Genomic DNA, 26,322 nt, shown 5'->3' with positions numbered 1-26,322 from the left:
TCTCTGCCTTAAATATGCCCAATGACCTGGCCTCCACAGCTGCATGTGGCAACAAATTCCACAAATTCATCACCCTTTGGCTAAAGAAATTTCTCCACATCTCTGTTTTGAAAGGGCACCCCTCTATCCTGAGGCTGTGCCCTCTTGTCCTAGACTCTCCCACCATGGGAAACATACTTTCCACATCTACTCTCTCCAGGCCTTTCAACATTCAAAAGGTTTTAATGAGATTCCCCCCTCATCCTTCTACTTTCCAGCGAGTATAGACTTGGAGCCATCAAACGTTCCTCGTATGATAACCCTTTCATTCCTGAAATCATCCTTGTGAATCTCCTCTGGATCCTCTCCAATGCCAGCACATCTCTTCCAAGATGACGAGCTCAAAACTGTACATAATATTCTAGGTGAAGCTTCACCAGTGCCTTATAAAGCTTCAGCATCACATCCTTGCTCTTGTATTCTAGATCTATTGAAATGAACGCTAACATTGCATTTACCTTCCTCACCAACAACTCAACCTGCAAGTTAACCTTTAGGGTGTTCTACACAAGGAACATCTCAGATTTTTGGATTTTCTCCCCGTTTAGAAAATAGTCCACACATTTTTGTTTATACTTTCAAAGTGCATGACCATGCATTTTCCAACATTGTATTTCATTTGCCACTTTCTTGCCCATTCTCCTAATTTGTCTAAGTCCTTCTGCAGTCTATCTGTTTCCTCAACACTACCTGCCCCTCCATCAATCTTCATATCATCTGCAAACTTGGCAACAAAGTAATCTATTTCATCATCTAAATCATTTATATACAGCATAAAAAGAAGTGGTCCCAACACCGACCCATGCGAAACACCACTAGTTACTGGCAGCCAACTAGACAAGGAGCCTTTTATTTCCACTTGCTGCCTTCTTCCAATCAGCCAATGCTCTACCATCTTAGTAATTTTCCTGTAATTCTACGGGCTCTTAACTTGGTAAGCAGCCTCATGTGTGGCACCTTGTCAAAGGCCTTCTGAAAGTCCAAATATAAAACATCCACGGCATCCCCTTTATCTATCCTACTTGTAATCTCCTCAAAGCATTCCAACAGGTTTGTCAGGCAGGATTTTCCCTGAAGTAAACCATGCTGACTTAGTCCTATCTTGACCTGTGTCACCAAGTACTCCATCACCTTGTCCTTAACAATTGGCTTTAACATCTTTCCAACTACTGAGGTCAGGCTAACTGGTCTATAATTTGCTTTCTGCTGCCTTCCTCCTTTCTTCAGGAGTGGAATTGTCACGGTCCTGTCTGACTATTCCCCATCTTGCTATTACCTCCTTAATTGGGCCTTAATCCCCTCGTCTGATTTCCAATCATTCCTAGTTCCACTAATTACAGCACACCTGGTTCCCATTAGCAGACATAGGATAAAACCCGGGCGGTACAGCCATGCTTTGCTGGTTTGTTGGTTGACTCCAGTGTGAGTAAACCTTGTTTCCTGATTTGTTAGGATGGTCAGTGCTAAGCTCTGCATCATTTCTTGGATACTCTATGTAAACCTTGTCTCTGTGTAAAGACTCCCCTGGATACTGGTTTCCTGTTTGCGGTGGTGCTAATGCCTCACGACTCTGCCTCTGCACCTGTGTCCTGCACTTGGGGTTGTTCTCAGCCTTGTCCTTGTAACAGAATGAACCGGCAAAGAATGAACCCAGCGGACATGGACCCTGTGCAACAGGCCCTTGCCAGCCAGGGCTACCAACTGGGTGCCCATGACCAACTGCTCAGAGAGGTCACGGAAAACCTTTGTGTGCTGTCCATGAATGTAAGGAAGGTCAGTGAGCAGCTTGGCTGGGTATCTGCTTCCCTTACTCTGTCCCTTCCAAGAAACTTGTCTGACAAAACTGCACAGCCTGGGATGGCTAAGCCCCTTGAGTTAGCAACATAATCCCCTCTAGAGCTGTATGTTCCTGAACTGGAACCCTACACTGGGGACTTAGGGAAGTGCTGGGCCTTCTCATTACAATGCTCTTTGGTCTTTGAGCAACAGCCATGTACGTACACCTTGGACAGTTCAAAAATTTCGTACATCATGGGGCTGTTACGAGGGGATGCCTTGGCATGGGCCACTGTGATCTGGGACAACCGACCAGAGGTCTGTTCCTCCTTCTCCTCCTTTGTCTCGGAAATGAGGAAGGTCTTTGAACAGCCCATTCGCGGTAAGGGCACCGCTAAGCGTTTGCTAACTCTCTGTCAGGGTTCTCGAAGCGTAGCAAAATACTCCATTGAGTTCTGAACATTAGCGGCTGACTCTGGGTGGAATGATGAGGCACTACAGGAAGTGTTTTGGCAGGGCCTCTCAGATAAGATAAAAGATGAACTGACAACGAGGGATGACGCGGACAGCCTGGATTCTGATCTCTCTAGCCACCAGGCTAGATAATCGACTTCAAGAGCGTCTGAGAGAAAAGACCAGTCGCCCCGCTCCTCGGGTCAGCCCACGTCCCACCTTACCATCTTCAGCCAGCCTCCCTTCCCCAGCCGCTCCAAGAATAGCTCCTGCTCCGACCATCCCCACTACCCTGGGGGAGGAACCATTGCAGCTGGGACGGAACTGCCTTTCCCCTGCCGAGCGACTTCAGAGGCGGAGAGCTGGGGATTGTTACTATTGCGGCCAGCCGGGACATTTCCGGGATATCTGTTCTCTGTGGCCAGAAGGGAGGGCTCACCAGGAGAAAGGGGGGCCCTGGTGAGCCGGATGACACTCCCTTCAGTCCCCCAGACCCGGATGCAGATCCTGGCTACTGTGAATTATCAACAACAGTCCCTGTCCCTATCTGCCTTGGTGGATTCCGGTGCCGAAGGAAATCTGCTGGACGAGGACATAGCCTCCCGGGCCGGAATACCTCAAGTACCGTTAAGTACCCCTCTGGAGGCCTGGGCTCTGGACGGAAAACTGCTGGCTTGGGTTACCCACTGTATGCTACCCCTGACCTTGATTCTGGAAACCATCGAGAGGAGGTACGATTTAATCTCATACATTCTCCTCAAGCCCCTGTAGTTCTAGGATATCCCTGGCTGAACCACCACAACCCCAACATCGACTGGTCTACTGGGAGGATAGCCAGCTGGAGCCTGTTTTGCCACACCACCTGTCTGCGGCCGGCTCTATCCCCTAGGGAGGCTACCGCGACCCTGCCTATCTTGGAACCCCTCAACTTGTCGGGAGTCCCCGCAGAACACCATGACCTGGGACAGGTATTGAGCAAACAACGGGCTCTTTCCCTGCCTCCACACCACTCCCATGATTGCGCTATCGACCTTCTCCCCGGAACCTCATTACCCACCAGTCGTCTTTATAACTTAGCCCGACTGGAGAGAGGCCATGGAGAAATACATTAGTGAGTCCCTCGCAGCGGGCATTATTCGACCTTCATCCTCCCCAGCGGGCATTGGATTTTTCTTTGTAGAGAAGAAGGATGGGTCTCTTCATCCCTGTATTGATTACCGAGGCCTAAACAATATAACAGTTAAAAGTTAAGTACCCACTACCCCTCATTAACTTGGCATTTGAATCACTTCATGGAGCCAGCATTTTCTCAAAGTTGGATATTCGTAGCGCCTACCATCCAGCCAGGATTAAGGAGGGAGACGAGTGGAAGACGGCCTTTAATACACCTTTGGGTCACTTCGAATACTTGGTCATGCTGTTTGGCCTCACCAATGCCCCCGCAGTTTTTCAAGCCCTAATCAATGATGTACTGAGGGACTTAATTAATGTTTTGTTCATCTACCTAGATGATATCTTAATATTTTCTAGCAGCCCCCAGAAACACATTCACCATGTCAGTCTAGTCCTCCAGAGACTGTGGGAGAACAAGTTATCTGTGAAGGCGGAGAAATGTGAGTTCCACATCCCTTCGGTCAGCTTCCTGGGCTACATCATCGAGAGCGGGCAGGTGAGGGCAGATCCCGAGAAGATCCGGACGGTGGAAGAATGGCCCAGACCCACGACCCGCAAGCAACTTCAGCGGTTTTTGGGGTTTGCAAACTTTTATCGCTGATTTATCAGGGATTACAGTTGGGTGGCTGTGCACCTTACCTGACTTACCTTGCCTACCACACCTTTTTGTTGGGGCTCTGAGGCTGATTCGCCATTCACTGACCTGAAGAGGCAGTTCAAAGCCGCTCCCATCCTGCCAACCGGACCCCTCCCGTCAATTCATTGTTGAGGTTGACGCCTCTGACTCCAGGGTAGGAGCAGTCTTGTCCCAACGATCAAGTCCAGATGAAAAGCTCCATCCCTGTGCCGCCTTTTCTCACCAACTTGGGTTCATCCTCAGCCCTGTCCTTGCAACAGGAGTAGCATTTGCAATTTTCTTTTTTTAAATTTATTTTTATTGAATTTCATCATGTTACGAGAATACACATAAAATTAAGATGTTTGCTGGCCTGGGCTAGCATCAGTGGCATCAGCAGTTGGTCTGCCACCTGCCCTCAGGGGAAGGAGAGATAAGGAACAATGGAGCAGCGTCTGGAGATGTGTAATGAAGGGATGTGGGAGAGAGAGCTGTCTGGAGCGGCTCCCCCCTTTGAACCCTGAACTGTTTGAAGTGATGGACAGGCGATACCCCAGCAGGGGGATAAAAAGGGACAGGTTCGCTAAGACAACACACACGCCACCCGAGGTAACGAGACCCTGGAAGCGGTGCGCCTCTCACGAGTGGATGAGAAGCATCAGACAACGGCCAGGGTGGAAAGGTACGATCAGCGGGAACCCGGTGTGTGTCCGCCCTTGCCTGGGTGCCGGGTTCACTGCAGAGGATCGACCGCATCTGGAGGAGGGGTCACAGTCGGTGACCTCAGGTGACATCACCAAGGACCCGCCCAAAAGCTGTTTGTGAGCCATCTCGCTGGTCTGTGAGTGAAGCAGTGTTCTGAATGATCAGTTGTTCCTATTCTATCTCTCTCTTCCCCCACGTTGTCCACCGCCATGGCAACGATTACTGCGAACTGAACTACTAACTGGACTGAACTTTGAGTCATTTTGAAATTGGTCATTTACCCCTAGACAACGATGGAGCTTGATTGATGCTGTTATCTTAATGCTGTGCACATGTGTGTTTATCATCACTGAACTGTTGCATTTATTATCCTTTCGATTACTGTGTTGCTTGTTTCTTTAATAAAACTTTCTTAGTTCTAGTACTCCAGACTCCAACTGAGTGATCCATTTCTGCTGGTTTGGCAACCCAGTTACGGGGTACGTAACATAAGTGGGGTTCTCGTCCGGGATTTTGAACGCTAAATTTGGGACGGAGTAAATTGATTGGGTTAAAATTCCCGAAAGAAAGAAAAGACAAACAGCAGAAATGGAGGTTGAGGAATTTATAAAGGCGCCGACCTTGGAGGCATTAGAGGATGCCAGGAAATCGGAATTGATAGCTGTGGCCAAACGGTTGAATCTTGCTAAGGTGAAGTCGACAATGAGGAGAGAGGAGATACACAGAGCTATTGTAGAGCACTATGTATCTAAAGGTGTGTTTCCCCAAGGTGAGCTGGGGGTGGTGTCTATTGAAAAACCTGCTGGAGACGCGGTACAGGTACAGCTTGAAAAACTGAGACTCGAGCACGAGTTCCGGGTACGGCAGTTAGAACACGAAGAGAAGCAGTTAGAAAGGCAGGAGAGAGAGTTAGAAAGGCGGGAGAGAGAGAAAGAGGTAGAAAGGCAAGAGAGAGAGAAAGAGGTAGAAAGGCAAGAGAGAGAGAAAGAGGTAGAAAGGCAAGAGAGAGAGAAAGAGGTAGAAAGGCAAGAGAGAGAAAGACAGTTGGAGAGAGAGGAGAAACAGAGGGAAAGGGAATTTGAGCTGGAGAAGTTAAAGATAAGGGCCGAGCAGGGGCTCGTGCCGAACCAAGGTGGAGGGTTCCGGGCGACCCAGGAGGTTAGGCTGGTTCCCCCATTTGACGATACCGATGTGGATCGGTACTTTCTCCACTTCGAAAAGGTGGCTATAAGTCAGGAATGGCCGAGGGATAAGTGGGTTGTTTTACTTCAGAGTGTACTGAAAGGGAAGGCCCAATAAGCTTACTCCGCTTTATCCGCGGAAGATGCCCAGAAGTATGAGGTGGTGAAGGAGGCCATCCTCAGGATTTATGAGTTGGTCCCGGAGGCATACCGGCAGAGGTTCCGGAATGCGAGGAAGCGGTGGGACCGCACGTATTTGGAGTTTGCTCGTGAGATGCAAACATATTGTGAGCGTTGGTGCGCCTCGAAAGGGGTAGAGGGGGATTATGACAGACTGCTGCAGCTGATTCTGATTGAGCAGTTTAAAGGTTGTGTCCCTGAGGGTATGAGACCCTACCTCGATGAGAAAGAGGCAGCCACGTTAGCCGCAACTGCTAAGTTAGCGGATGAGTATGCGTTGACGCATAAAATGAAGGTTGCCCCGAGTAAAGGCTACCAGAAGGGTAGTCAGGACGGCGGGGAGAGTCCGCCGGAAAAGTCAGAAAGTAAGCCGGGGACTAGTGAAAAGGATAGGGTAGACCGGGAGCAGTCTGGTAGGAAGTCTCCTGGGGTCGTCTGTTATAATTGTGGGAAAGTCGGACACTTTGCGTCCAGGTGCTTTGCCCCAAGGAAGGAGACGGGGAAAGGAAAAGCGGAAATTTGGAATGGCTGTATCGAGCTGTTAAGCGAACCGCTAGGGAAGGACAGGTCTGAAAAAGTCCAGGAAGGGCGCGAGAGGTTTATCTCGGCCGGACTGGTGTCAGTGAAAAAGAGGTTAAAACCAGTTCCAGTGCGGATCTGGAGAGACACGGGAGCGTGTCAGTCACTAATACTGAAGAGTGTATTAGAGTTTAGCTCAGAGACCCAGACTGGGGAGGTAGAGGTCAAAGGTGTTGGGGAAGGGACAGAGTCAGTCCCTGTGCACCAGATACACTTACAGAGCAACCTGGTCTCTGGACTAGTCACGATCGGGGTGAGGTCCGAATTACCGATGAAAGACGTGGAAGTCTTGCTCGGTAATGACATCGCCGGAGGAATCGTGTTCCCAGTCGTGAGATTGACGGGTCAGCCTGCCAGCATGGAGGCCCCGCCCGCGATGGTGAATTTGGCTGAAACATTTCTGCCAACCTTGTATGAGACAGGGTGTAGTGAGATAAGTGGTAGTGAGGGAGCTGGGACGGACGTAGCAGTAGCCAGGAAAGAATTTGTGCAGACGCAGGAGCGAGACGAGGGGCTGATGGTTTTTGCCGAGACCGCTCTCTCTGACACAGCCTTGACAAGCTATTGTGCGGAGGAGGAAGTGCTAAGGAAGAAAGGGAAATCAAGTACAGTACCCGCAGATGAGGAATGGGGGGTGGTGCAAAAGAGTTATGGGGATGAGGTTTTTAACATGGCCCACGAGGTACCCCCCGGTGGACATTTTGCGGTGCTGGAGGAAACAGTTGGTGGAATCATGAAAGAGATTTACTGGCTGCCCAGGGGGAAAAATGTTATTGATCATGACCGACGCGAACTGAGACGGTCACCGGCTTTTGATATGCTAACAAACCTAGTCGGTGTTAGCGTGGAAATCAATGAAGCTAGGGGCCCCCTGCTAAGAGGAAAAAACAATTTTGAAAAGATTAGGATGGGATCGGTCAGATGGGAGAAGGCTATTCTTTTGGCCAGGTCTACTGATAAGGTCTCTCCCTTAATCCCCGAAGGAGTAATTAAACAACTCGCACCTATGTGTTTGATTGTCCCGAGGAAATGCAAAGAACTGGGACGTTGGGTGATTGTGGTTACAATAGGGCAGCCAAGTAAACAACACCCATATTTTTCGAGTAATTCAGTGACTAAAGGGCTGATGAACACAGAGGTGTGTATTGGCAATTTAACACGGCTGTCTGAAGCCAGTTTGATAGTGAACCTTGAAAAAAATGAATTCGGCCACACGAGGGTCACTTACCTGGGAATTGTGGTGACACAGGGGCAGCTGGCAGCGATGCAAGCTACAGTGCAGGCTATCGCTGACCTCCCAACCCCGACAGACAAGAGGGCCCTCAGAAGGCTCTTGGAGATGGTGGGGTACTGCAGGAAGTTTTGCAATAACTCTGCGGTCAATACCCGTCTCCCTCCTACTAAGCCCTTGCGAGAGAAAACTGAGCCGGAATGGGACGACCCTTGTTGTTGTGGTCCGGGACAAAACCAAATGAGAGGTTACATTGGTCGCAATTCATCAGTGTTTTTGGCCACTACGAAGTTTGCTGAGTTGGAGCCTGGTCTAAGGGATTATTAATAACACGTGTAAAAGGAACAGAAAATGTGATGACTGTCTGTCAAGGTGTTGACAGCTTCAAATTCTCTGTATTAGCTAAATAACTGTTAAAGATGTATATTGTGTATGTATCAGATAATGTAGTCATGTTTGTAATTTTTACCTCCCGGTAAAAATCCTTAAAGGGGGGAAGTGTTACGAGAATACACATAAAATTAAGATGTTTGCTGGCCTGGGCTAGCATCAGTGGCATCAGCAGTTGGTCTGCCACCTGCCCTCAGGGGAAGGAGAGATAAGGAACAATGGAGCAGCGTCTGGAGATGTGTAATGAAGGGATGTGGGAGAGAGAGCTGTCTGGAGCGGCTCCCCCCTTTGAACCCTGAACTGTTTGAAGTGATGGACAGGCGATACCCCAGCAGGGGGATAAAAAGGGACAGGTTCGCTAAGACAACACACACGCCACCCGAGGTAACGAGACCCTGGAAGTGGTGCGCCTCTCACGAGTGGGTGAGAAGTGCCAGACAACGACAAGGGTGGAAAGGTACGATCAGCGGGAACCCGGTGTGTGTCCGCCCTTGCCTGGGTGCCGGGTTCACTGCAGAGGATCGACCGCATCTGGAGGAGGGGTCACAGTCGGTGACCTCAGGTGACATCACCAAGGACCCGCCCAAAAGCTGTTTGTGAGCCATCTCGCTGGTCTGTGAGTGAAGCAGTGTTCTGAATGATCAGTTGTTCCTATTCTATCTCTCTCTTCCCCCACGTTGTCCACCGCCATGGCAACGATTACTGCGAACTGAACTACTAACTGGACTGAACTTTGAGTCATTTTGAAATTGGTCATTTACCCCTAGACAACGATAGAGCTTGATTGATGCTGTTATCTTAATGCTGTGCACATGCGTGTTTATCATCACTGAACTGTTGCATTTATTATCCTTTCGATTACTGTGTTGCTTGTTTCTTTAATAAAACTTCCTTAGTTCTAGTACTCCAGACTCCAACTGAGTGATCCATTTCTGCTGGTTTGGCAACCCAGTTACGGGGTACGTAACAATCATCAAACAAATATTTCCATAAGATGTATTTCAGATACTGTACATATATATCATATAATCATATTTGTCACAAATCTTCCCATAATATTTATGAGGTATACATTTGTAGAAAGGAGAGGAAAGAAAGAACAATTGAAAGAAGAAAACTATGTACAGAGTAGGGAGTGATTTTTTTTTTACAACATATTCATTGACTTGTGAGAATAACATCAGGCTTATGAGGTGTTATATAGTTAAACCATTTTTTCCAGTATGAATAAAATTGTTCCAACTTATGATTAGCAGATGCTGTTATCTTCTCCATTTTGTAACTGTCCATTGTAATTTCCATCCATACACATTTGCAATTTTCCAGTCCTCTGGCACCATGTCAGAGTCCAATGATTTTTGACATATCATTTCTAATGCCACCACAATCTCTGACGCTACCTCTTTCAGAACCCTAGGGTGCAGTTCATCTGGTCCAGGTGACTTATGTACCTTTAGGTCTTTCAGCTTTTTGAGCACCTTCTCTCTTGTAATAGTAACTGCACCCACTTCCTTCACACTCTACATCAGGCATACAGCTAGTACCTTTCACAGTGAAGATTGATGTAAAATAGTTATTTAGTTCAGCTGCCATCTCCTTGTCCCCTGTTATTATTTCTTCTGCCTCATTTTCGAGCAGTGCTCTATCCACTATTATCTCTTTTATTTTTTACATACTTGAAAAAGCTTTTACTGTCCACTTTGATATTATTTGCTAGCTTGCTTTCATATTTCATCTTTTCCCTTCTAATAATTCTTTTGGTTGCTCTCTGTAGGTTTTAAAAAACTTCCCAATCCTCTATCTTCCCAGTGATTTTTGCTTTGTTGTATGCCCTCTCTTTTGTTTTTACATTAGCTCTGACTTCCCTTGTCAGCCACAGTTGTACTATTTTGCCATTTGAGTATTTCTTCATTTTTGGAATACACATGTCCTGCACCTTTTCATTTTTCCCAGAACACACACTATTGCTGCTCTGCTGACATCCCTGCCGGCAGCTCCTTCCAATTTACTTTGGCCAACTCCTCTCTCATACCACTGTAATTTCCCTTACTCCACTGAAATACTGCTACATCAGACTTTACTTTCTCCCTATCAAATTTCAAGCTGAACTCAATCGTATTGTGATCACTGGTCCCTAAGGATTCCTTTACCTTAGGCTCCCTAATTGCCTCCAGTTCATTACATAACAGCCAATCCTGTTGGGTGTAAAGACTGTTAGTGTGGATGAAAATAAACCATATACATATAGGGGATATCAACAAGCAATAGATTATACTGTGATAACGGAAAATCTTCGGACAGAATTTACGTCAAGGTTTAAGAAAACCTCCAAAAGAGAGCTCAAGTAAAACTATAACAAAGGCAATAAGCCATTTTGCTTTATCCATATCAACATATTCTTGGCATAATATCTCGGTCCAAAACCAATGTGTCATGGTCCCTTCTGGCAATCCCCCACCTTACCATTTACCTCAGGAATTGGGCCTCAATCCCCTTGTTTAATTTCCAATCATTCCCAGGTTCCACTAACTACACACACCTGCTTTCCATCAGAAACTGCAGGATAAAGACCCTGTGATCACAACCAGGAGCTGCCAGTTCGTTGGTTGACTCCAGTGTGAGTAACCTCGTTTCAATGTTCTTAGGACTATCAGTTCTAAGTCTAGCATCGCTCCTGGATTCTCTCCAAACCCAAGACTCTGGGTAACGACTCTCCTGGTAACTGATTCCATGCTCGCTATTGCAATAACGCCTCCTGACTCTGCCCCTGCACCTGTGTTCTGCACTTGTGTCCATCCACAGCCATGCTCGTGTAACACAATGTGGAAAACTTATAAAGAAAAATAAGAACTAAAATGAGAAATGTTAGAAAACACTATGTACACTCAAACACAATTAGATTAACACTACATAGGACATAAAAAAATCTATACAACAATCATATAAGACTTCTTAGGATAAATATTTTCATCAACGAGAACTGGACTCAGCACTCCACCTGAGCATATGCAATTCTGATAAGAGGTACACACCACTAAACTTAAATGAAAGTACAACCAAGAGAAAGAAAGAAGTTATCACTACAGAAGAAAAAGTCAAGCAATGGAAGAGCATGACCCTCCATGGAAGACATTCCCATGATCTGAGCACTCTAGATGTCAACAAGGAAGCACTGAATGCTTGGTTCCAAGTTGGAGACCTCTTCTTAGAAACAGAGAGGATCCTTGTGGCAATATAGGACTGGGTGGTTTATGCAAAAAATATTGAAAATTCATAATAAAAGATTCAAGATGATAAATGCTGGAAATGCCAAGAGAAACTAGAAACAATCCAACACATTACAGGATGCTGCAGCAGTTTATCTCAATCTGATTATTTACACAGGCGCAATCATTCATCAAAATCTTGCTATAAATTATAAACTCATTGAAGACACCATAGTCTACTATAAATGCAAGCTTTTCCCAGTTTTAAGGTCCTACAAGTTATATTATGACCAATCTGGTATTACAGAAAAGACAATCAGGATATAACTGTCTGGGTATAGTATTACAGGATGAACAAGCAATAAAAACTAAATAGATATAGCCATCCCAAACACGCATAACTCGCAGAAATTGGTAAGTGAAAAACACTACAAATATGCTGAGTTAAAGGAGGAAATTGAAAGTCTATGGAACATGAACAGGGTATACATTGTTCCAATAGTAATATCTGCAAATGGTATCCTCCCAAATGTACTACACCAGTGGTCCCCAACCTCCGGGCCTCGGACCGATACCGGGCCGCGAAGGACGCAGCGGTGCAGTGATAGCCAGAACGCACCCAGCACACCTTTAAGAAAAAAACCAAAATAAACAAGCAAATTAATTAGGTGCCGCCCGGCACGTAAATGTCGGCCCAGATCAGAGGCGACGCAATCGGCAATCGCCTCCGGGACCATGCCTGTGCCCAGAGAGGAACTGAAGATACCAGTCAAGGCCCCAGAAATCTCGTTTCTTGCTTCCTTCAATAACCTCGGGTACATCCCATCAGGCCCTGGGGACTTATCCACCTTAATATTCATTAGGAGGCCCAACATTTCCTCCTCCTTGAGTTCTAAATGCCCTACCCTATTTACACACGTAGCACTGATCTCCTGGTCCTCCATATCATTTCCCTTGGTAAATAAAGCAAATGTTTCCTCCTTTATCCTTGAATGGTCCCACCCTCTCCATAATTATCCTTTTGTTCTTTACGTATGTATACAATGCCTTGTGGTTCACCTTAATCCTCGTTCCCAAAGACTTTTCATGGTCCTCCTGGTTTTCCTAATTCCCTTCTTTAGACTTTTTCTGGCTTCTTTATACTCCTTGTGTGCTCCGTTTGATCATAACTTCCAAAGCTTTACATAATTTTCCATTTTCTTCTTGACTAAATTCATCATCTCTCTGTGGACATAGAAACATAGAAAACCTACAGCACAATACAGGCCCTTTGGCCCACAAGCTGTGCTGAACATGTCCTTACCTTAGAAATTACTTAGGCTTACTCATAGCCCTCTATTTTTCTAAGCTTCATGTACTTATCCAGAAGTCTCTTAAAAAACCCTATTGTTTCTGCCTCCACCACAGCCAATTCCATGCACGCATCACTGTCTGCGTAAAAAACTTACCCCTGACATCTCCTCTGTACCTACATCCAAGCTTCTCTTATCTTTCCATCCCCATCCTTCCTTCTAACAGGAACATACCTTTTCCGTATGCAGTGCAATTTGTCTTTAAACACCCTCCACTTGTATGCTGTGGTCTTGCCAGAGAAAAGGTGTTCCCAATTAACTCCTCTTAGTTCCTGCCTAATGCCCTCTTAATTTGCCCTACTTCAATTTAAAATTCTCCCACAAACCCCAAGGAAGTAGAGGCACTGCTCTGCTTTCTTCATAATTGCACTTACATGCTGGGTCCAGGACATGACTTCTGAAATGATACACCGAGAAATTTGAAGTTGCTGAAGCTCTCCACCTCTGATTATGTGGCTAAAGGAGGGTAGATATGCCAACTAGTGGAGTGTTGCCACAGCAACAACCTGGCACTCAATGTCAGTAAGATGAAAGAGCTGAATGTGGACTTCAGGAAGGGTAAGACGAAGGAACACATACCAATCCTCATAGAGGGATCAGAAGTGGAAAGGGTGAGCAGCTTCAAATTCCTGGGTGTCAAGATCTCTGAGGATCTAACCTGCTCCCGACATATCGATGTAGTTATAAAGAAGGCAAGACAGCGGCTACACTTTATTAGGAGTCTGAAGAGATTTGGCATGTCAACAAATATACTCAAAAACTTCTATAGCTGTACTATGGAGAGCATTCTGACAGGCTGCATCACTGGTATTTGTGGGGGGGGGGGCGGTGTTACTGCACAGGACTGAAAGAAGCTGCAGAAAGTTGTAAATCTAGTCAGCCCCATCTTGGGTACTAGCCTACAAAGTTCCCAGGACATCTTCAGGGAGTGGTGTCTCAGAAAGGCAGAGTCCGTTATTAAGGACCTCCATTACCCAGGGCATGCCCTTTTCTCACTGTTACCATCAGGTAGGAGATACAGAAGCCTGAAGGCACACACTCAACGATTCATGAACAGTTTCTTCCCCTCTACCCCCCGATTCCTAAATGGACATTGAATCTTTGGACACTACCTCAACTTTTTTTAGTATACAGTATTTCTGTTTTTGCATGTTTTAAAAAATCTATTCAATATATGTATACTGTAATTGATTTGCTTATTTATTATTATTATTTTAAAATTTTCATTTATTATTATATTGATGCATGAAGCTCCTTAGTGTTCCAAAATATGTCAATTTCTTGAAGCTATATTTCAGGTAAATTTAATATTATTAACAATTTAGTTTTTTAATATCACCTGCTCACAGAAGAATAACACCTGTAATTAGAGTTCCTTATTTTTAGAACATCTGTTCTACTGTTGAATTAAATTGTTTATAAATTCTGAATGTAAAATTTTAAAACTTAGTAATAGCTATTATTTTATGAGGGATTTTGATATTTGTTTGTTAACTGAATACAGTATGGACTACATTTTCATTTATCAACTGGTAGATTGGGTTCAAAGGACAACAGTGAGACGTACCAGTACCACTCCATCCAATGTGCAACTTCCTTATCAATTACACACTCAACATTCATCAAGAAAATACCATTGCTGAGGCATGACTCAGAAACCCAGGGTGTTTCTCAATACAGAACTGAGTGAGTATTGTGTTGTTTTCCCAAACAATAAGGCTTCATCTGTTTTATTCATCTTTATTTGTCTTCATCAGTCTTGATGAAGGGTCTTGGCCCGAAATGTTGACTGTTTACTCTTTTCCATAGATGCTACCTGGCCTGCTGAGTTCCTTCAGCATTTTGATGGTGTTACTTTGGATCACCAGCATCTGCAGATTTTCTCGTGTTTGTGATAAGACTTCTTCTGTTTTTTTTAAGGTTGACAATAAGTTCACATGTTACTTTTGAACAAGAAAAGGCTATTATCTCTTGGTTTCTTAATCTTTCTCAACATTGCCTCATAGGGATTATTTGACTGTTGCCTGTTTGTGAGGACTTGGGGTGTATAAATTGACCTTAATTTTTTACAGTAGGATGACTACAATTCATAAGTGTTTGACTGGATTTGAGATGTGATGGAAAAGATGCAAAAGGAACTATGAGGGGTGATTGATATGTTCGTGGCCTAAGGTAGAAGGAGTCAATTTTAGAAAACCTAACACATTTATTTTTCAACATAGTCCCCTCCTACATTTACGCACTTAGTCCAGCGGTTGTGGAGCATACGGATCCCTTCTTTGTAGAAGTCGGTGTGGTGGAAGGAGATGAGTTTTTTAACTTCAAACTTTGTGCATAATCACTCAAAGAGTTGAACTGCACATGCATGTAACGAGAACTGTACAACTCACCTCCTTCTACTTAGGCCACAAACTTATCAATCACCCCTGCTGTGGACCACTTTCTGGAGGTCCAAAATGCTGACCTCTACAAAGAAGGGATCCATATGCTCCATGACTGCTGGACTATGTGTGTAAATGTAGGAGGGGACAATGCTAAAAAATAAATGTGCTACGTTTTCTAAAATTGACTCCTTCTACCGTAGGCCACAAACTGATCAATCACCCCTCGTAAGTAATAATTCCCATCTATTCTGAGTAGGAGTACCGGATACACATAAATTCCTGCTTGAATGAGGTGTAGGGACAGAACAAGAGTCTCATTTTCCTTCCCTCCACTCTTCTTTCTGATGTACCAGGAGTGGCATGATGGTGGTTACTGGAGCTGACGTCTGCAGTGTTCAGGGAAGTAACTTGCATCCACATAACGGACAAAGAAATGGTTTATTTTTTGGATGACAGTTTATAATGTATAAATTCTTTTGAACATAAAGAGCTACAACTTCTCAAAAATCTGCACGATGCAATATAATCCAAACTTTCTTACTGCTCATTACACTGCTGCCAATGAAGGTTCTCCATTTCTGGTGGTGTTCAGGGCTTCCTTTATCATGTCAGTAGCTTCTTCTTGGCTTTCACTACTGACAGTCATGAAAGTCCCAGGTGGAGACTCAGGAATACCATCACACACAACTGCAGAAGGATTCTTCATTGCTGCTTCCATAACAATTCAGTTTTACCAGTTAGGGTAGCTATCCCTGAGCTGAACCCCCGAACTTGGAGGAGCAGTGGGCCACTTAGCCTGGCCTTTACCCTTTGACTTGCTTGGCATGGGTAACCCTACCAAGAACCGAAGCATAATGCCCTGAATCCAGTCATAACAGCTCTCTGAGTCATTGAGGCATGCAAGACTCAAAGCCATGACAAGGTTGTGGTTCTCTTGGAGGAATATAATCTAAAGTAGGTATATTAATGACAGCAATTTAAAAAAAAGTTTGCTGAAGGGTTTTGGCCCGAAGCATCGACTGTACTTTTTTCCATAGATGCTGCCTGGCCTGCTGAGTTCCTCTAGCATTTTGTATGTGTTGCTCGGATTTCCAGCATCTGCAGATTTTCTCTTGTTTTGTATTTTTTAGTTTCTCTCTTTTACTGATGTTATAGTTTATTTTCCCAACCTCTCATTCGCCCTTAGCAAGGATTATTCTGGATTTCAGAATTGATATGCACCAATGAAACATCATTGGATTTATCTGGGAGATTAGTAGAGCACTGGCCAGTCTTTTAATTTACCAGATTTGTGATTATTTTAGATTGTCATTCATCCCAAAAGAGTGTCTGCCTCTTCAGAGAAAACTATGGTATTTCCTTCTGGGAGTTTGTCCATGGTTAGGAGGATGAGTCATCCAAGAAGGTTTAATCTGAACAGCCATATTTTAATTCCACTAAATTGATTTTAGAGTAGATTAAAAGGTCGGTATGACATCACAGGCTGAAGGGCCTGCGTTGTGTTTGTTGAGTTCTGTGACCTGTGTTCCGTTAGGTCTCCCCTCAGCCTCTGGTGCTTCCGAGAAGACAGCCCACGTTTGTCCAAGCTTTCTTCATAGCTCTTCATAATCCAGACAGCATCCCGGAAAACCTTTTCTGCACTCCCTCCAAAACCTCTCTTAGTCAGAAGCCCAACCAATAAAGGTAAACATGGTATAGGTCTTCATTATGACTCAATTTACTTGTGTGGCCACCTTCAGGGAGCTATGGACTTGGAGCCCAATGTCCTGATGTAAATTAATGCTGTTAAGGGTTCTGCCATTTCACACTTGATCAGATTTAACACCATCTGCCATCTTTTTAAAATTTTGATTAGCAGGATCTGGATTTCTCTGCATAGCAGTTTCATTGATGTAATACCGAGAAACTGTTAAGTATTAAGCAGTCTCTTTTAGAAGGAGCTTCAAAAAATACCTCATATTCGATGTCACAAAGGGGACAACACCAAGGAATGATGTGGATTACCGCTATTGCAGAGAAAACTAAGAAGTGAAAACAGGTAGAATGATTGACCAAAATTAGAGTGGAAGTTGAAGATGTTTACCTAAGTGGAATGGAATTTGAAGTAATTTACATCACCATTAATTTGCAACTGGGCAGTGCATTACACTAGGCAGTACTGATAGAAAAACAGTTTAAGTTTCAGATCTGGGAGCCTTCATTAGGAGAGGGAAAGAGAGAAAAAAAGTTATCCTAGCAGAGAGGTGGGGAGTGACTGGAGCTGTGGTTAAAATCTGATTACCCTTCTTTGTGTAATGTAACGTATTGGTAATATTGCAGCTGTGAGTTATGCACAGCAGGCCAAAAATACACACAAAAAAAGAAAAACCAGCCCAAAACAATTAGAGACAGAAATGGTCAGTTCTGAAACAGACAGAAAAAAGGAGTGAGTTATCTAACATTAGAAAATTCAGCATTAAGTCCAGAAGTCTGCAATATGCCCAGTTGGAAGATGAAATGCTGTCCCCTGTGTTTGGCCTTATTATGGTACAGGAGCCCACAGACAGAAAGGTCGTGGAATGCTGAATCAAAGTGGCAGGCAACTGAAAGCTCAGGTCACCCCTGTGGACTAAATGTGGGTGCTCTGTAAAGAGATCGCCCAATCTGTGTTTGGTTTCTCCGGAGTACAGATGTTATTGACACCAAATACAGTGCACTCGATTTAAAGCTGTGCAAGATTGCTTCACCTGGAAGGACTGTATGGGTCCTTGGATAATGAAAGGGGAAAGGTGAAAGGCAGAAGTTGCACCCCTGCATTTGTATGTGAGAGTGCCAAAAGACAGAGAGTGGTGGTTGGAGGGGAACGGAAGAGAAGACTTTCGTAATTCCGAAAGGGGAACTGTGTGGAATATGTGCTCGGTGTGGAGTGTTGTTGGAGCTGCAGGAAATTGTGGATGTGGAGGCTGCTGCAGCAGTAGGTCTGGGCCAGTGAATCATTGTCCTGGATCTGTCCTGAAGAACGCTGGTGTGTGCAGGAAATAGATTAGCTGTGGTCAAGATTTCTGTCCACTATGGTAGAGGGGAGAAACAAACTTCAGGATTTTTATTTTGCTATATTGTTTTCATAATAAATATTATCCTCTCTTTGTGTGAATGGGCCAGTCTTTACATATCTCTGAGTTGAACAAACAAGAAAGTAATAGGATTAGCATTGTAGTTCTGCACCTTTCAAAATATCAGGTGATATAATGAAAGGGAAACTCAGGTATTAAGAATGTGTTCACTGAAAAATGCAAAGGTATTCTGAGCATTATTTTATTGCCAGTCGTGCAGCTTGGCACAGGCAGCTAGACTTGTTCCTTCAAGTGCAGTGATTGGTTGGGATCTGAGCTGCGGTTTATCACTTCTAGTAAACATGTATGAGCATGAAGCTCAAAGTTGAAAGCAATACAGAGATCTCACTGAGCCTGATTTCCTGGCTTGTTTCTTCTTCCCTAGTTTTCAGCACAGTACCGTCGTTCTGAATTTTCTGCTTTGAATCAATTGATGTTAGCAGCTATCTACAGCAGAAGTGGTAAGTTGTCATTTTTCTGAGGAATGTTTTACTTAAATGTCAATAAATTAATTTAGTGTGCTCTGTTTGATCATGCTGGAAATGCTTGAAAGCTGCTACCTTTTATGGATGTAAAAGCCACAATGATCCATTTCTACACTGATTTTACATTCATCCAGCTTAAAGGTATTGTTGATAACTATTTCACCTATTATTGTAAAAAGATATAATAATCAAAGTAGTCCAACTCAATCAATTAACATTTATTAGCATGCTAATTAGATTCAAAATATAATTTACTCGTTACAGTGCATTGATACATGATTTAATTTGATTTGTTTAATCTTGTATCTTTAACTTATTCCCACAAATTGCATACAAAACTTCAATAATGGTTTAGTTGTACACTTCTGGAATTCTCCATTCACAATGCTGAAAATATAGTATTGCTTAGTGTACTGTAAGAGCTTGCAGCTAACCAGTAGATGTGGCATAAATCTAATTAATTTCAATGTGAATATCTTCACCAGCCACTTCTATGGGCATTAGTTATTTCAAATAATTTTTTGGGGGGTGGAAAGATGATATTTTCTTCTACAAAAACTTCTATTTACAATTCAGTCCTCTACATTTTTCTATTTTTCAATGAAGTTTTGAGAACTTCCTTCCTTACTTGTACGGGCAAGGTGTCAATTGTCCAAAAGTAAGCAATTCCCTTTTTCTGGAAGTCTGCAATAAAAATTTGGAAATACAAAAGCAAAGAAGCAGCATCTGTAGAGAGAGATACAGAATTAATATTAATGTTTCAATTTGTTTGCTCTACCATCAGATTTCTCCCTGGAAATGCAGCTTGCCCCACTGAGTATTTGCAGCATTCCCTTTTTTTATTGCAGACTTCCAGCATCTGCAGCATTTTATACTTTGTAATTCCAGTGTAGCTTTGTTTTTCCTGACAGTACATTCATCTCCTTCTGTTTACATCTCCACCGGACAGATCAGGTGCTACTCATAAACCAGCCCCACCCTCCTTCTAACTGATGTCATTCCAGTTTGTGAAGTTTAGACTCTCTTGGTCTCCACCCTATCAGAGACATTCCCCTGTGATTTTCCCTTCCCTCCACCTTCTCAGCAACTTAATACAAGTTCATGTTCTGAATTGTTTTCACTCTGATGTAAGGCCATCAAACAAAACTGTTAACTTTGTTCCTTCCTCCACAGATGTTGCAAGAGTTGTTGAGTATTTGCAACTCTTAGTGTTTTCAGTTGAGGCTTCAATTGTATTTGTTTGATACCATGTCAGTAATGGTGGGCACTGAGGAACATCATTTACTGTCTTTGCTAGTAAACAACACATGCTTAGTCTGCATGGAAAAGGGTGCAATGTTTTTCACAGTTAGTTGAGAGAAAAAAGAAAACTTAGTAAAAATGTATTTTACGTGTTCTTATACAGTAGGTCAGTTCATCTTGAACCTTGCAAGCAGATCTGAACCTGTTCTTATGAAAGGATACAAAAGAATAGATCAGCATTGGAACATAACAATATAGGGTTGAATTCAGCAATGGGAGGCTTTTCTATTCAGTAGAGAATACTACAGATTTGACGGTGAGAAATGTAAACAGATAATGCTAGATATAAATACTCAGGTCAGCCAGCATTTAGCTGAGGATTATTCTTTAATTGTGGTGACTGATGAAATGGAGGACAAAGGGTTATAGGCTTGAGTCATGTGGTGAGATGTCCTTCCACAGGCAAATTGAATTATAGAGACATGTTGCTCGAGAGTACAGAAACAGGCCTGTCAGCCCAATACATCCATGCCAACCTTTTTGCCTGTGTACACTGACTTCTTCTGTTGACACTGTGTCTATATTCTTCTATGCCTTGCCTATTTAAGGGCCATGTCTATATGTCTCTTAATTGTATCTGATTCCACCACCTCTTCTGACAGTGGGCCAGATGTGGACCACTTTCTGTGTAAAGAGCAAAGGCTTGTAAAATCCCTTTTAAAACTCCTTCCACTCTCCTTAAGTCATGTCCACTTGTTTTTGATATCCTTATCATGGGAAAAAATTCTGACAATCTGTAATTATATATACTTCAATTTGGTCACCTCTCAGTCTTGTTCTCCACAGGAAAAATAAATCCAGCCTATCTGATCTCTCCCTATAACTGAAGTCTTCCAATTTGTGTGACTTCCTGCTGAATCTCCTCTGCATTCTCTTTAGTGCAACAACAGCCTTTCTTATGTGTGGTGAATAGAACTGCACACAATATTCCAAGTATGGTCTAACTCATATTTTGTAAAGTTCCAGCATAATGTTCCAATTTTTATATTCTTTGCCTTGACCTATGAAGGCAAGCATACCATATGTTTTATTTTTCACCACCCAATCTATCTGTATTGCCAATTTCAGGGGACTATGGACCTGGACCCCATAATCCCTCTGTTCATTAACATTTCTTAGTGTTCTACCATTGACTGTGTATATACTACACCTTGGATTGTAGGGATTAAATTCCATCTGTTAGTGCTCTGCCCAACTTTACGTCTGATTGATAGTCTGCTGTAGCCTTGGACTCTCCTTGCTATTCATGGCACAGCCATCTTCTGTGTCATTCATAACTTAATAATCACATGTCCTACAAGTGATTAATGTATATAATATCACAAGCTGTTACTATATATCATAAATAACAAGGTCATAACATTTATCCTTGCGGTACAACATTGCTCATAGACATCTAATTAAGAAAAGCATCGTCCTTCACTGAACTTAGCCTCCTATCACCAAATCAGTTTTGGATCCAATCAGCATTGGATCCCACATGCATTAACATTCTGCATCAGCTTAATGTGGGACATTATCAACTGCCTTAGTAAAATCCACATGGCAAACATCTTGTCTATATGGACTTCATTGGTCTGACGTAGTAGCGTATCAGTTAGTGTAATTCAATTACGCTCGAGATGCTGCTCTTCTTTTTGTGTGGGGTGGGTTTGATGTTTCTCTCTGAATGACTTCCATGTTCTTTCTTTGTTTCGTGGCTATCTGGAGAAGACGAATCTCGGAGTTGTACGAGGGTACATGCTTTAATAATAAGTGAACCTTTGAACCAGTGATTTGCCGATGTCTGTAAGGAGTTTGTACTCTCTCCCCGTAACTGCATGGGTTTCCTCCAGCTGCTCTGGTTTCCTCCCACATTCCAAATACACACGGGTTAGTAGGTTAATTGGTCACATGGGGGTAATTGGATGGTATGGGCCGTTGGGCCAAAAGGCCTGTTCCCGTGATGCATTTAGATATAAGTAAGTAAATAAATAAAATTTCTCCATTGCCTTCATCAGTTTTCTGTTTACCTCCTTAAAAATATGAATCAGGTTAGTTAAGCAAGACTTTCACAAACAAAGCCTTACTGTCTATCCCTGATTAGCTCCTGTCTTTTCAAATGTACATGAATTCTATCCTTTAGGATTTTCTATAGACTTTGATTACCACTTATATCAGACTCACTCATCTATAGTTAACTGGCTTATACCCACTACCCTTCTTAAATAAAGGAGCAACTTTACCTATCGTCCAGTTTTCTGACAACTAACCCGTGGCAAATAAAGATGCAAAGTTCTCTGTCAGTGACCCAGTTGCCTCCTACAGGATACCAGAGAACACCTTGTCAGGCCCTGGGGATTTATCCACCCTAATTTGCCTCAAGTCAGCAAACACCTCCTCTTCTGTAATCTATATAGGGTCTCATAATATGTTTCCCATAATAACTAATATTTCCTTCTTCATGCCAATCTGAACCACATTATCCATAAGACCATAGGACCATAAGATATAGAAGCAGAATTAAGCCATTTGGCCCATCGAGTCTGCTCCATCAATTCATATTGGCTGATCCATATTTCTTCTCAGTCCCAATCTTCAACCTTCTTCCCTATCCCTCGAGCTCTGACTAATCAAGAATCTATCAACCTCTGCCTTAAATATACCCAAGGTGGCCTCCACAGCTGCCTGTGGCAATGAATTCCACCGATTCACAACAGATCCTACAGTATCTATATACTTCTCTCTGAAATCACTACCTTCCATGTCCTTCTCCTTGCTGAATATAGATTAAAAACATTTCGGACTATCCCACATCCCTTGGCTCTACACCAGTTTTGGTTCCTAGAGAGACCCACTCTCTCCCTGGCTACTTTCTTGCTCCTAATGTACTTTAACATTATCAGTTGTTTGAATCTTCAGAAACAATGACTAGATCTCTATTGACCCAAATACTTCCAAGGCAGATGCTTGCACTCATTGATACTCACGTGCAACAAATATTACAGATATAGTAAATGGCATCTTGGCAAATGTGACTGCACTGGCTTTTCATCACCCTGTGGTGCCTCCTTTCATCCAGAATGACATAAAGCATGAACAGTTGCAGTTAGAACACTTCTTAAGGGCTGCAGCAATTAATTTTGGTTTAAAGTCTTATTGAAGTCACTGCACCTCCGCTGACAGAGCCACTCATGGAAAGGAATGCTTAGGCCAAGAGTATTTTTCTGGACACTGGCAATTTAACCTATCTTTACAGAAAATGATACAGTAAAGATATGAATGTATACAATATATTACCAATCCTCAGCAATTGTGAAGTAAACGCAAGTCAAGTCAATTCCATTGTCGTGTGCACACGTACAGTGAGAGATTTGCTTGACCAGCATCACAGGCATGTGCAGTAGATACAGACAACGTACAGAATATAAATTATACAAGACGGTGATGAGAGAGAAGAAAAGAGCAGGTGCAAGAAATGGTCTGTAGTGTTCCATTGCTTAGGTAGGATGAAGGTTGTGCAGGTTGTTTCAACAATCAGGACCCCACCACTGAGTACATCTTTAAAAGGAATTGTCTCAGGAACGTGGTATGCATAGTTAAGGACCTTACCCTGCTCTCTTCTCATTGCTTCCATCAGTGAGGAGATATAGAAAGCTGAAGACCCATACTCAGTGTCTTAGGAACAGCTCCTTTCCATCTGTCATCAGATTTCTGAATGGGCCATGAATCCATGAACACTATTCTGCTATTCTTCTTTTTCACTATCTATCTATCTATTTATTTATTTATTTTAACTTATAGTAATTTGTAATGTCTGCACTGTACTGCTGCTACAAAACTACTAAAATCAAGCACAATAAACCTCCTTTCTGATTCTGATTCTGATCCTGATGTTGGTAGGGAAGTAATTGTTCCTGAAGCTGCTGGTGTGGAACTTTAGGCTTTTGTACTCCTTGCCTGATGGTAGCAGTCAGGAGAGGGCATGAGTCAGATGGTGGGATTCCTGAGGCAGCACCTCCTGAGGATGATCTCAAAGGTCAGGAGGATAGTGCCATTGATGGATGAGATTGTGTCCACTACTGTTTGCAGCCTCTTGTACTCCCGTCATTTGGAATTGCTGTACCAGGCCATGATGCCATCAATTAGAATACTTTCAGCAATGCTTTTGTAACAGTTTGTTGAAGTATTTAGTGTTATGTCAAATTTCTTTAAGCTTCTGAAAAAGCAGAGGCATTGGACAAGTCTTCTGAGAACTCTACACCCAGAAATTTGAAGCTGCCAAATCTCTTTACTTCTGGCTTACCAATGACAAGTGGCATGTGGTTTCCTGACTTCCCCTTTCTCAAGTGAGCAATTAGCTCTGATGTTTTGTTAACATTAAGTGCGAGATTTTATTGCAGTACCACTCAACAGATGCTCTATCTCGCTACTGTACACTAACTCATTGTCATCCACAATTCAGCCAACAATAGCAGTGCTATTGGCAAATTTGTAGATAGTATTGAAGCTGTGCTTAGCCACACAGTCGTGGGTATAGAGGGGTAGAGTAGGAGCTAGGTACAGGCTTGAGGTGCACCCTCGTTGATGGTCAGTGAGGAGATGTTGTTACCAATCTGAACCGACTGAGGTCTGCTGATGAGGAAGTCAAGGATCCAGTTGCAGGGGGAGGTACAGAGATACAGGTTTTGGAAATTGGAGTTAAGTTTGAAGGGATGGTGGTATTTATTATAAATGTCAGTGACAGTTACTATGCAACCATATAAATTAATATGCTAACCATTTTGCAGTTGACCAAATTTAGTTGTACAACCAGTTTAGTCATCCTTTGGTAATGTTGCTTTCAGGTGAATGTTTGTTAGAGGTGCAGGAAACTAATCTAGATGGATTAAGCCTGCAGGAAGAATGCACAGCATAAATAACATAGAACATTAAGATGTAGAATTGCAAACAGTCTTGTTTTCAGTTTGTTTATAGAAGAATTAGTGTTTTTGGCACTCCTGTAAATCATCAAAGTAACTTTAGCAAAACACAATAATTTGTGAATGTCACAAACCATATTTTAATCTGTACAGCTCTCTTAAGGCCTTGTCCAATTTTTATTGGGTTTTTGAACACCACAGTCGGTACATGTAGAGAAGTAGGCCATGTATCATCTTCAGCTTGCTGCATCATGTCAATGATTGTGACTGACCTGAGGCTTGGGGCATCAATCTCCCTTTTGTTCTCGGACTTCTGATCCTGTTGTTCAAAGATATATCTATCTCAACCATGAAAATGCCTAATGACTCATTGTTCTCTAAAGTGGAATAATACAAAATTTCATGCTTTGAGAGAAGAAATGTCTCCTTTTCTCAATGTTAAAGCGCCAAAGCTTTCTTCTGAGGCCGTGTCCTAAACTCCATCGGCTGGAAAAACATCCAGCATGTCAAGCCCCTTTGAAATCTTAAATGTTTCAAGGAAGTCACTTTTCCTTCTTTAAACTTTTGTTTTGATCAATCCTTCCTTATAGCCATTCTCTCATTCTAGAGGTCAGTCTAGTGAGCTCTCATCGCACTGCTTCTGTGCACCTTCTTAAATATGGCGATCAAATGGGACTGCAGAGCAACCAACACACTCAGTCACTGTTACACCACCATCAAGAGTGCTTACTGTGCTATCCTATGCCCGTTCTTTGGTAAGTCCAATCACCTGGCTGTGCTTCTTACTGGGAGTATAGAGATAGAGATCGAGGACCACAGCACTAGTGATGAGGACAGTGAAGGTACTGTCAAAGGAGGCAGAGGAGCATTTACAGGATGGCTTTGAACCAGTGGACTGCACCATGTTCAGGAATTCATCTTTGAATTGAATGAATATGCCACTGCCATGAGTGATTTCATTAAGACCTGTGTGGATGAGGATGTACCTTTGAGAAGGTACCAAGTTTTCCCAAACCATGGATGAACCAGGAGATTCACAATCTGCTGACTGTTAGATCCAGAAGTCGACAGGAAGGGCAGGTATGACCTATTGAAGGCCATTGTGAGAGCATAAAGGAACTACTGTGTGACGTGAGATACACAACACGAGGAAATCTGCAGATGCTGGAATGTCAAGCAACACACATAAAAGTTGCTGGTGGCCTGCTGCATTCACCAGCAACTTCTCTGTGTGTTGGATGCACAGCTACTGCAGCAGGGTTTGCATGCTATAAGAT

The 26,322-nt window shown here is 43.2% G+C and overlaps 1 protein-coding gene across 2 annotated transcripts in view; it reads left to right on the top strand.

The window, feature by feature from the left end:
• Positions 1–18,681: 18,681 nt before the first annotated feature.
• LOC134343400 (3',5'-cyclic-AMP phosphodiesterase 4D) overlaps positions 18,682–26,322 on the top strand; it is a 541,959-nt gene continuing 534,318 nt past the window's right edge. For both annotated transcript variants that reach the window (XM_063042106.1, XM_063042105.1), the window contains exon 1: positions 18,682–18,818. The gene's annotated coding sequence lies outside the window, so the exon portion shown is untranslated. The remainder of the gene's footprint in view (positions 18,819–26,322) is intronic.

This window comes from Mobula hypostoma, chromosome 3, assembly GCF_963921235.1.
Source record: "Mobula hypostoma chromosome 3, sMobHyp1.1, whole genome shotgun sequence".
Classification (NCBI taxonomy): Eukaryota; Metazoa; Chordata; class Chondrichthyes; order Myliobatiformes; family Myliobatidae; genus Mobula; species Mobula hypostoma.
The sequence above is the reverse complement of the archived record's forward strand: the minus strand, read 5'-3'. Positions and strand labels throughout refer to the sequence as shown.